This window comes from Equus asinus, chromosome 4 (genome assembly GCF_041296235.1).
Source record: "Equus asinus isolate D_3611 breed Donkey chromosome 4, EquAss-T2T_v2, whole genome shotgun sequence".
Classification (NCBI taxonomy): domain Eukaryota; kingdom Metazoa; phylum Chordata; class Mammalia; order Perissodactyla; family Equidae; genus Equus; species Equus asinus.
In genome coordinates, this window is record NC_091793.1 from 28,430,024 (window position 1) to 28,442,806 (window position 12,783).

Sequence of the window (12,783 nt, forward strand, 5' to 3'; positions counted from 1 at the left end):
TCTCCATCACGAGTCTCCCTCCTGGCAGATGCTCAGTAATAGCTTTCATTGTTGTCAGTCACTTCTCACTGTTTCTGTGTGAAATCATTTAAATGACAAATCACTTGGTATAAGGTCCACACGTTTTCCTTTGTTTTGCCGTGTTTTTATGAATATATGTAATGCGTTCTCCGGGCATTTTGAAATGAACTGGACAATTAGTAGCTTTATATAGATTACCACCCAACCTAAATTATTTTGCTTTTCTATCCTCACTTTCTCACTACTCTTTGACTTCCGGGGCACAATTACCTGCGCTCTTCTTGATTTTCTTTTCTTTGCCCCATTGTCTTTAATCTTTTTTGTGATATTACAATAACTAAGATCTATTTGACACAAGTTTTTAGCATGTATCATCTTATTTCTCGTCACAATCCAATGAGGCAAGTACTATTATTACCCCTATATTCATATGAGGAAACTGAGGCATAGAGATGTCAGATAATTTACCCAAAGGCCCACAACTAGTGAAGAGCAGACCTTGGAATTAAACACATTTTGTCTGACTCTGGGGCCTAAGTTTTTAACCACTATGTTCTGAGAAATAGAAAAGCAGTTTCTGACATGGAGTAACGGGGCTGGTACTATCAGCTGGGTCTTGGTTTTGCTAGGAGCTGGCCTGGCACAGCTAGGCCTTGGTGTCTCCTGTTGAACATAAACAGTTTCAGAGCACATCAACGTGAGAAAAGGCCACTCCGTGACCGTGATGGATCAGGACAAAAATAAGACTACTCTATAATCATGTCTGAACACAGACAAAAACATGAGCCTTATCCAAGCCACCAAATGGAATACACAAACTGAAAATATCAAACTAATATGAGTGTCTGTTGCTTCTTTACCAGTTACAGCTTTAGCCTCGTTCTAGTCTTTCCTCTTTCTACATAAGATGTATTAAGTGACGCAATCATGGAATTACCCCTGCTTCCTGACAGCATCAAATATAGAGCAAAGTCCCCCAAATCACCTGACAAACACAAATCTTAGTATAAGTCCTTTCTAACACCCTCTTACTGAGATGCTTCACAGTTCCCCCATAGTATGTGTTCTCCCTTGCTGCAATGAGTAATAAGCTCAACTGGTTCAACCACAGGTGTGTTCCTGGTGGTCTTTGGCTAGAGAGCATTGACACTTCTTTCTGGGCTGTCCTCTACCATGCCTGTCTATAGAGTGGAAAGCTTACTACTTAGGCATTTCTTGCCAGTCAAAGAAACTGGGAACTGCCCTCCCGTCTCCAGCCGTGGAATTGTCACACCAAAGCTAAAGGGTTATCTTCCTTTTTGTAGATTCTTTATAGAGTGTATGCTAAATGGAACCTTATCAAAAGGAAGGGGAAAGAAACAAATGATGCTGGAATAATTGGACATCATTTTGCAAGAAAAAAAGAACTTCAACCTGTCAACCCATACCTTGCACCACATGCAGAATAACTAAAAAGTGGGTCATAATGTAAAATTATAAAACTTTTAGGAGAAAATAGGGGGGAAAATCTTTGTGATCTTGGGTTAGACAAAAAATTTCTTAGATACAAAGCACAATCCATGAAAGAAAAAAATTCATAAAAACTGCTGTTTTGACAACACTGCTAAGAAAATGAAAGGATAGGCAACAGACTGGGAGAAAATATTTGCAAAACATATCTGATAAATGACTGTAACCAGAATATATGAAGAACTACAAGTCAATAAGAGGACAAACCAGTTTTTAAAAGGTCGACATAATTGAACAATCACCATAGAAGGTACACGGGTGGCACAAACACTGTTTAGGAAAGAATAAGTTCTCATGGAAATGAGCTTGATGTGCTCCAGCTGGTATGTATTGAAGAGCCTGCAGCAGGCTTTCTAGAGTTAGTACGGTATGGTAGCCTCTTGTCTCAAGACAACCGCCAAATACCTTCTTCTCTGTGGTATTATCGTACATTTTCTGGCCCAAATATCCCACTATATCTTTTGTTTTTGAGATCTGCAGAACAAAGTCAACATCTGAACTTAGCTAAGACTGCTTTGACTATTTGAATTCAAATGTGTTAATTGCTAAACCAATGGTTTAAATCATCAAAGTTTGAAGGTCCAATGAAGTAAAATTGCATGATGCAATTATTTAGGTAAGAAAATATTAAAAATAATTAAATATTGACTATTTGCTTTTTGATCTTCACAAAAATTCAACATTATGTATTTATTATTAAACCTATTTTACAAATCATGTTTATCACATAAGCCATGACTGGATTAAATAACCGAATGAAGGAAGTGAAAGGCAATAAATTGTCTTATATATTCAGTTTGAAAGAAACTGTAAGTTGCACTTATGACATTATTCAGGTCTGTGTGTCAACTACATTTTACATAGAATGAAAATAAAGATGATTAATTTGATTAAGCCCAAGATATTTTATTTCTTCATAGGAATGAAATAACTTATGTATTACAAAGACCTTTATTTTTACCTAAATTCACTGAAAAACAAGCTATCATGTAATTGACTGAATAGTTAAATCAAAATATTTAGCTGTTTATATTGATACTGTGGGGTATTTGTTAATTAAGCTTTTTTCTTACTTTCTTTCACAGAAACATTGCATAAAAACCAAATATTTACTAGAGTTAAAACATTAGTCCTTTCCAATAGCAAAGTGTATTATAAGGTCACAATTAATATACACTTAATAAATTCTTTAAAACAGCAGTCCATATGCTAAAGGAATATTTATTTTGTATTGCCTTGGGAAAATAGTTTTGCTTTCTGGCTTATGAACAACTTTTATTAATATAATTATTTGTGTAGGTCCAAATGGTGTTTGGAAGTTGTTACAAAATCAAATCCTAAATTTTTAAAATAGAAGAATTGTAAGCATTGAACTTTTGATTTCTCACAATTATTTGAAAAATACAAATTGTTCCATGGCTATTTCTTGTGGAATAAATCCAGGATTTTTGCTTAGAAAAAATATTCCTGTAAGATGACTGACACATGTTCAGTGGTTCTTAACCATTTTGGGATTTTGAAACTTTTGATGAAAGACATTCTATCTGGAAAAACTTACACACACACAGACACACACACACATACATACACACACGGTTTGTTATAAGTTCAAGAAATTTAATGATCCACTAAAGGGTTGGGTTTACCTTGAGTCTTAAACACCAAGTCAAAGACTTTTGGATTTGATTCTCAACAAATAGTTGTGGTTGGGAGACCAAGAAATTATTGACTATCAGTCCCAATATGCTCCCAGAACGTAGTTATCAATGAAATGATGTCTACCAAAAAGATTTAAATAGATATTACCAAGTTCCAAAGTTGTTTAATGGCATAGATGATGCAATGCAGATCATAGTCACTGAAATGGCAGAGAAGACCTTGTTATAATGTGTAAGTGGATGCTAGGAGAGAAAATATGAAGTAAAAATGTGTGTTAAGTCATATAAACAGTAAAAACCATAGAAGAAGTAAAATAAGAGAAAGTGGAAATGTAGGAGGGAATTTGTTTAAAATGTGCAATGTATGCAACAAAGACATTGAAAGCCACTGAACGTACCAAGAAAAAAGAAGAAAAAAAAATCATGCTGGATGCATAATATCCAAAGTAATTTCTCCATCGTAATACTCCTAACACCAGTTTTTTGTGTAGTTCTCAGGTTACAGGTAAGATCATGGTTTAGCAAAATCAGATAATCAGAATAAAGCTATAGAAAAAAGTGAAAGTAACATAAAAGAACTGCTGATGCTGCAATAGACAGAGAAGCAGCATCAATATTTATAAAATATATGAAAAATTATGAAAAGATAATAAAACTCTAATGGTTAGATTCTGTGATTATAATGATGCTACAAATGGATGCTACAAAATAGTACCCTTCTCATCTGTTGTACCACAACAAAATTCCTCTTAGAAATTTGTGCATTTAAAAATTAATTTAACTTCAAAACATTTTGTTTTGTGAAATTCTAAGGTAAATGAATAATGTACTTTCTGTGTGGTTGCATAAGGACTTAATGGTCCCATTGGCCATAGAATCATAGAATGCTAGTTATGGAGGGAATTTTAGAGATTTTTGTACCAGGATTAACTAATACTATCATTGTATTTCAGGGTCTTAAGCATCATCCCTACGACTAGATAGTTATTTTGAATAAACTATGCTTTTAACCAGAAGGGAATCCGGGTAAAGGATACTGACTAGATTAAGGAGGAAAATACTGATAAAGGGAACATTATTTATAGAAGATAGTGCACCCTTATCTGACATAGAGGTCTGAAAATCTGCAGCTCCTCTGAAAACTACAATTATTTTTTGCCAGTACTTTAGCTTGGTTTTAAGCTTTTACCTACTGTTTCTTCTGATACTTCTATGGTAAAGGGAAAGCTATTATCAGCAGCAATATTTTTTCCTACAGAGTCAGTCGTATGGATAAGCAGAATTCGTTGCCACCCAGGTAATGCGATTTGTTAAAAGTCCTCCATCCCAAAATAGACATCCCATCTGTGAGTTCACGCTGAAATTTCTGTCATTATACTCACTTTCCAGGTAAGACAATGAAGCTCCAGAAAGCCCTTGAGAAATGCACAGAAACTATCACTGCTCTTTCCTGGATGATTATGTAGAGTTTGGAGGTCATGAATCCTTTCTGGTATCTTGGGTGAAAGCTTACAAAATGTGCACTGACCTCTGTAGACGTATTTTCTTTCAACTAAAGAGAATTGTTGAATGTTGAGAGAAGAGTCTTCATAAAATCTATGGCTTTTAACATTTCTTGTTGCTTTCTATTGTGAAGATTGTGAACTTTGGAAAAAGGACACTCCGAACAATTGGGCAAGAACCATATTGAGAGCCAGAGAAGGAATAACTATCAACAAACGGACATTCATGAAGTCAAAACTTGAATTTGAAACAGACCTTGCCCTATATTCTGAATGATTAGAACTTTCAGCTATGTATTAAAGTAAATTCATTTACAATTGACAAATTTTGTCCAATTGTTTGAGCCATGATTCATGCCAAATATACAGATCTAAAATTATCAAAGTGATCACCTTTTCACTTATCTGAATTGTTTCTGCATTTAAAAAAATCCAGATTTTCGTAGACTATTTCTGCTTAATAAAGGTACACAAAGCTGACTTGTAAGGCTATGCTAAGGAAGTGACATGCGTGGAACACAGAGGGTACACACTAAATAGCTGGTAAATGAATGACATTTAGTTGTGTTGAACAACTGAAAGTATCAGTGCTTATATTTCTTAACATCCAGAAATTTTCTGTTATGGTTATATTATCTATGATTGTATCCCAAATAATTTATAAAACATTAACTCCTGTATTATCAAAAATTTAAACAATACCAAAATATAAAATAATAATATTCTCTCATTTAATTATTAATTCAAAGACAGTTCTCTGATTATTCACTCGTATTTACCCCTGTCTGGTTTGACCACATTCTCTCACTTTCTCTTGTTTTTGCTAAGCTTATGGATAGGGTTGCTCGTTTCTTTTTCTGACTGACTTATATATAACTATTTCTGTATCCATCTATCTATGTATCTATCTATCGCCATCCTCTATCATCTACTTAGTTTGAAACTTCTGGGGTTGCATGAGAATATAAGAGTACTTAATCAAAGCAGTCTTTTTATCATTTGTTACTGAAACTGTTAAACCCAGCTGTTTCATTCTACTGGGTATCCTAATTACGTAACCAAATGGAGATGTTTTTCATCTTAGTTCTTTGAATGCATTTCTTTTTTTAATTTTCAAACTCGATGAATGATAGACAGAGCATCAGATCCTGAAAAACAACATTGGTTTGTGTGTTTGTTTTTGACATTAACTAGCACTAAAACTTTGAACAAATTTGTTAAACTTTCTGGCATTTCAGATTCACAATCTATCAGTAGAGGGTATTCGACAGTAAATTTTTTACTTAAATGGTGTTTGACAAAGAACAAGTTTTGTTTTAGAGAAAATGTTATTGAGAATTTGTGAGCTGGAATTAATTGATATAGGGGGTTCCTTGGAACTATGTGTGAATATGTGTGTGAATGTGTGTATGTGGGGGTACACAATATTCTATTCACTGCCTTTGTTCTTTTTAACTCAAATAGCCATCACTTAGGCTTCTGACAATTTATAGGTATTTAAATAGACACTGTAGTTTCCCTGTTGGAATACATACCAAGGCCTATATCAAATAACCTCAAACTCTCTAAACACTCAGAGCAAGCCAGTGTATTCTCTGTTATCTGAAATTTGAAAACTTGACAAATACATTTTTAGAGTATTTACTTCCAAGACAAAGAAAAGTAAATTAGAGATTTGGATAATATGGGCTATGACTACATGAGGAAAGACACATATGGTGACATTTGGACGATTTATGAAAAAAAAATCTGTTACAGAAAAGTTGAAACAAAGTTGAATTAAGTGGTAGTTTTTCACTCTCTTTCTTGAATAAGTGTACTTAACTTTATGGAAAGTGGAAGGTAATTCAGCTTACAAACAGCACTGGATTGAAAAGCATTGTTATTTACATTCTTGTATTTTAGCAAACTAAAAAAATGGCACGATTAGATTTTATGTATTAAAATGAAGACTACTAGTTTCTAATTAATAAGATGTATATAACAAAATTGATATAAAAAAGATTACTTATGCAGTTTTCCAAAAGCTAGACTCCCAGATTCAATAGGAGGGCATGTACGGTAACCTCTGTAAACTGACAAGGCAGTGGAGAGTTGGCTGGAGCTTTTATTTTTCAGTCCAATTCCTATAGTTGAAGTAAACTACAAGGACAGAGAACAGCAAAGGAAATCTTCACCTTCCATCTCGTCTCCTAATCTATGACCCTTTCAACTCATATAAACAAGAAACTTTGGGATTTTACTGTGGTACAGTGATTCCCAATTGTACAGTGGCTCCCAGTTCTGGTTGCACATTATAATCACTTAGAAAGATTTTATTTTTTTAAATACTGATTTCTAGAAACTCCAGAACACTTAAAACAAATTCTCTGAGAGTGGAGCTCAGGAAAGCGCAAAATGCTTCCTGGGTGATATTAACCAGCAGCTAGACTTAAACACTGCAAATTTAGATAAATATGAGTACAAAATAATAGTGTTCAGAAGAACTGGGCCTAGGATTTCACTAAAAAGGTCACAGTTTTCACCTATCTCTACTGCGTGACGCTGAGCAAATTCCCTAATTCTTACCTGAGATATCTCCTCTGTGTAGTAGGAATAATAGCCATTCCTATTTGATACAGTAGTTTTAAGGATTTAATGCAGTGTTTCTGAAAGGAGTCCATGCAGCACCTGCATCAGTGTTAACTGAAATACATTAAAAATACCAATGCCTAGACCCACCCAAGATCTATTGGTAAGAATCCAGTAGTCTAGTATATGCATTTTCAATAAACTATCCAGGCAATTCTTTTGCATGATGAGTTGTGATATCCATTATTTTGATGGGTAATGGAAGCACCCATTAGGAGAAGACCCAGTACATATGAAGCACTCAGTACTTATAAGCTATAAGCTGATAAATACAACTTTAGAGTTTGTTGGTGTTTTCTAGTCTTTCCAAAATAGTAGCTGAAAATTTTAAAATTCAGTTAATTAACCAAAAATGTTCTGCACATATTGCCAAACTACCAATTTGGCAGATTTGGGGCTGGAGTTCTGAAAGACCATCATATAATGCATCATATAATTCAAATTGACAACTTTGGGAGTCGTTTAATGTACTCAGAGTCCATGAGTTTTGTTAAATAAATGAAATTAGGGGAAAAAACCTTAGACTTCTAGGCTGCAGTTGAGTTCAGTGAAACAAATTGTAGAAGCAAGTGTCTTAGATGCTCAAATTTTAAAAAAATAAAAATTTGAGAAAAAATATTTCATGTGAAGGAACTTCCAATTGTCTAATTTTTAGACTTCTATTATTTTAATATAGTTGTATCTTCTAGATAATCACTTTATAGCCATATGCTTTGTCAATGAACTCACCATAATCAAGAGGTGATATATGATATCAGTTAGGAGCATGGACTTTTGAATTACACAGACCTGGGATGGAATCCACTCTCCATCACTTATTAGTTATATGGCCTTGGAAAATTTACTAAATCCCAACTTCCTCATATGCTATTAGGTTTTATAATAGTTCTTATCTCATATGATTTTTCACTTATTAAATAAGATAATGAAATGAATATGAAGTCTTCCCATTGGTGTCTCATAGCTGCTGACAACATGTTATTTACATGTAAGCACTGTTCTAGATAGCTAGTCCTGAAGGTCTAGTGGTTGAGATTTGGTGCTTTCACCACTATGGCCAAGGTTCACTTACCAGTCAGGGAATCATACCACCTGTCTGTTGGTTGTCATACTGTAGTGGCTGCCTGTTGCTGTGATGCTGAAAACTCTGCCACCAGTCTTCAAATATCAGCAGGGGTCACCACTGGTGGACAGGTCTCAGTGGAGCTTCCAGACTAAGACAGCAAAGGAAGAAGGACTTGGCCGCTCACTTTCAAAAAAATTGGTCATGAAAACCCTATGCAGAGCAGCAGAGCAGCAGAGCATTGTCTGATACAGCACTGGAAGGTGAGAGGATGGTGCAAAAAGACCAGTGGGTTCTGCTCTGTTGTAGGGGTCGCTAGGAGTCAGATCAACTTTACTGCACTAGCATTGACTGTTGTAAATGCTGAGCCTCCATAAATGATCTGTAAATTAGAGATTTGTTAGTTTTGTTTCCTTTTATTATCAGTCCAGATGCCTTTTTTTCAGAAGTAGACAACTTAATCTCACTCTACGGCCTCCTCTTCCACCCTCCATTAAATATGAATTATCAACATCATGATTTATTACTCAATTTCTAAGGAAATATTATTAACTGATTAAAATTAACTTTGTCAATAGATGTAACTGATTGTCTTTCCTAGGTCACTCAACTTGATTAAATAGTATAAAATTTAACAGTTCCCCTAGTAGTTTTACTAGCATTGGGACCAACATCTGATTTTTCATATTTTTTTTTCTCTCCAATAGAATGAGGGACAATTTCATTAAGGTATGAATCAACTAGTAAATTTTGAATCATATGGTAGATTCATGAACATAATTAATCAATTTTACAAAATTAAACTTGAATTTTTCACAAAATTGTTTTTTTTTCTTGTATTTCTTGGAAATATAAACTAAATTGTTGGATTAAGTCCAAGAAAGTTGTTCAAGTGATTATGAATGTTAATACATTGCTCAAAAATCCTCCTAGACTGTTTTAAAACCTGTGACTGCTTAGACAGTATAATCCAGCTATAGCACTCCCATATATTTCTTGTTATTTTTAAGTGTGTATGGACATAACTGCCTTCCTTGTGTGCATTCATTTAAAAAAATTATTTGTCCTGAGTATACTATGAAGAAAAGTAGTGATTTAACTAAATGAATTTACTGTGCTTAGATTATGTATTCCAAATTCCCAGTGCTTTTACAATCCAGATGCTATTTTGCTTTGAAATCAAATGGAGAAATCGTAAGCAAATTAATTAAAAATGCTTAATGTTTAACATTCCATTTTATATAGAAAGACTAATGAGTTGAGTAATCAAGAATTGTAAGTAGAGCTGGTTTCCTAACTTACTGAAAGTGTGTTTTGGTACCTATGCAATATCTAACTCCATGAGTCCTAAAACATGAGTGGCTAAAAAAGCAAAATGAATCACATAAATTATGAGATTAAAATAAGATAAAGTAGTGGTATAGGGGTTGTTTTTTGTGTTGAGTAAAATTGTGCCTTGTAAAATCTTATCTTGTGAGAGCAGTGTGTGAATTTCATTGCAACAATTATTAAATTTACTGATAAAAATCAGAAAAATGGTGAAAAACTTATAAGTTTAATTATTTATAACAATACAATTTACATTAATAATAATATAAATATATTTGCAAGAATAAAATAGGTATTATCAAAATAATTCAACAAATGTCACTTTCTTGCTGTAAAACAAAGTACTATATGTTAGAGTGACGCTGTATGAATGGTATTTACAATAGTTATTTGTAGTAGTGCATCAGATCACTACTTATTAAGCACCTACTTATTTGGTGGTATGTTGATTGATAACGTATAGATTTATCTACATTAAATTGATTTGGCCAATTGAGAGATTTGTCAGGAAAAAATATTACAAAATATCTTTTTACTTTTCAAAGATGATGAGTTTAGGTTGACTAACTAGAAGGGCACTTACTTTTTTTTATTGGTTTTACAGAAGACATATGACCCAGATTCATCATTGCCCAAATTAATTCAGACATCTTGTAGCATCCCGTGGCAGATGCTTATCCATTTAGTAAAGAGTTTAACTATTTAATAAAAGGGCAAACAAAATAGTGCCTTGGGTCTAATCTGGAATACTGATTTGATTACAAATAAGCGTTATCTATTTGGTCAAGCAAGTAAAAACACTAGATTTGCACCTAAATTGTCTCTTGACACTCTCAAGAATCAAATTTTGATTTGCTTGAATAAAAATGTGAGGCGTACTATGGACTAAAACGTTGAGCCATGGTAATTTGTAATGCTGAGAGGAAAGACAAGAACTTGCTTTAGGCAAAATCATGAAACAAAGCTTTTCCTTCTGAATCCTCCTAGCTCATGTATGTGCCGTTCCCCCTGCTGTGATTTTCCCTCGCTGAGTCCTCAGTCAGCTCTCTTTACCACAATATTTGAAAGGGGTACCTCATTACTAGTCAGAATTAATTGTTATTGTCATTCACTTGATAGTAATTTGATACAACAGAGAGTATTTTGAGTGGATGTTTCTTGCTTACGATGATTATATCTAAGACTAATTACAGTAAATCAGCAGAAAGTTCGAGTGCAGAAATATATACTTCACTTATGGATTTAACTGAACATACCTTCAACTGTTAAATTAAAGATACTTCAAACACATACTTAAGTGCTAGAAATCTTATTAGTGACAAATTTCCCAAATGTTTTTCCAAACTAATTGGTTCTTCTAAGTGACTTTTAAGGACATTAATGAAATCATGATTGATTACCAAATTATGCTGGATAAAGATACTACATGCAATAAAAAAAAATTATGCTCAGTTACATACAATGTAGATCTTAGAGAAATGTTGGGACTAGAAGTTAAAATTGCAGTAACATGATTTTTAACTTTTAATTTGGCTTTTTTACTGCAAATAGAAAAGCTCCTTTATTGTAAATCTATGCAAACGTAAAGTTGTAAATATATGTGTATATTTTAATAAAGGACTGTTTTTTTAGTGAATATTATTGGCCCTGAGCTAACATCTGCTGCCAATCTTCCTCTTTTTAGTTTTTTTCCTCCCCCACGCCCCAGTACTTAGTTGTATATCTTAGTTGTAAGTCCTTCTAGTTCTTTTATGTGGGAAGCCGCCACAGCATGGCTTGATGAGCGGTGTATAGGTCTGTGCCCGGGATCCAAACTAGCTAACCCTAGGCCGCCAAAGCAGAGTGTGTAAACCTAATGACTTAGGGAAAACCACCGTTTATTCTACTAGCAGAGATCAGTTTACCTTTTTGAAAATAACTGTATTAGATACGGCGATTTATAAATCAAGGAAATTACTTTTTAGGGCATTATCTTTCTTATGTTTATCCCTTTACTAATAGTATAATGTTTTGTAGAAAAAGAATTACAGTTCAAGACTAGATCCAATGTGATATAAAAAGAGAGAAACTTGTAAACACTCAATATCTTTCAATAGTACTAGTTGTTAAAGTGTAGGAGATAGTTTAAGTTATTGAGTTTATTTTCTAATAGTAAATAACTTCTTCCAACTATTGATACCATCTCATGTGCTCCCATAAGGACCAGTAACAGACAATTGAAAGATTGCAGATGTAACCTGTCATCAAAGCAAGATTATTTTAAAAGACACCATAAATATTTTTAATATTTTTGCAAAAGGTAGCTTTCAGTTATGAGAGCTAACAGCCTCCATGGCTTTATTTATGCATTGATTTCTGATGATTTTTATCCTTTGAAATTGTATTTATTTGCAGCTAGGCAGAATGATTGTAGGTTATGTTGGCTATTGTGGTTTAAGCAGTAGTAACACATAGTATATTGAAAGTATAGGCTGTTTCTGCATATTGTTTATTCACTGTCATTGTTAAATAGCCATTAAACCTTTAAACAATACTTTAGCAACCATTAAATAAAGTGATAATTTCTTGTATATTAAATTTAATGAGTGTATGCCTCATGGAAATTTTCGTTTGCTAGAAAAAAATATTGAGAATCTTATCACTGTGTCATTGATTCAGCTATTTTAAAGAGATGGCTATTTAGCATATTGCCTTCCTGACTACAAGACATGAAATTTGAACATGCTGTATTCTTAATGTGATTGTCGCTTTCTGTGAGCATATAAAATTTACATATTTTCTCACATAATGAATTAACTTTTGAGTAAATCTTCGAAGAAAGTATCTAGACAGAATGAATAGGAAGCTGCAGTAATAGTTCAACTACAAAAACTACTTTGGTCTCAAATATGTATGTTTTTCAGAATAGGTGTTCAAATCCAATTATTTAGAAAATGGCCTCAAATCTGCCTTTCAATTTCAATGTTCAAAATAGAATATTAAAGCCTCTCGGAAGATTTGGGGATTAATGAAGCAAGTTCTCCACTGGACTTAAATCAGAGTAACCATGATGGGCAGATTAATAAGGTGG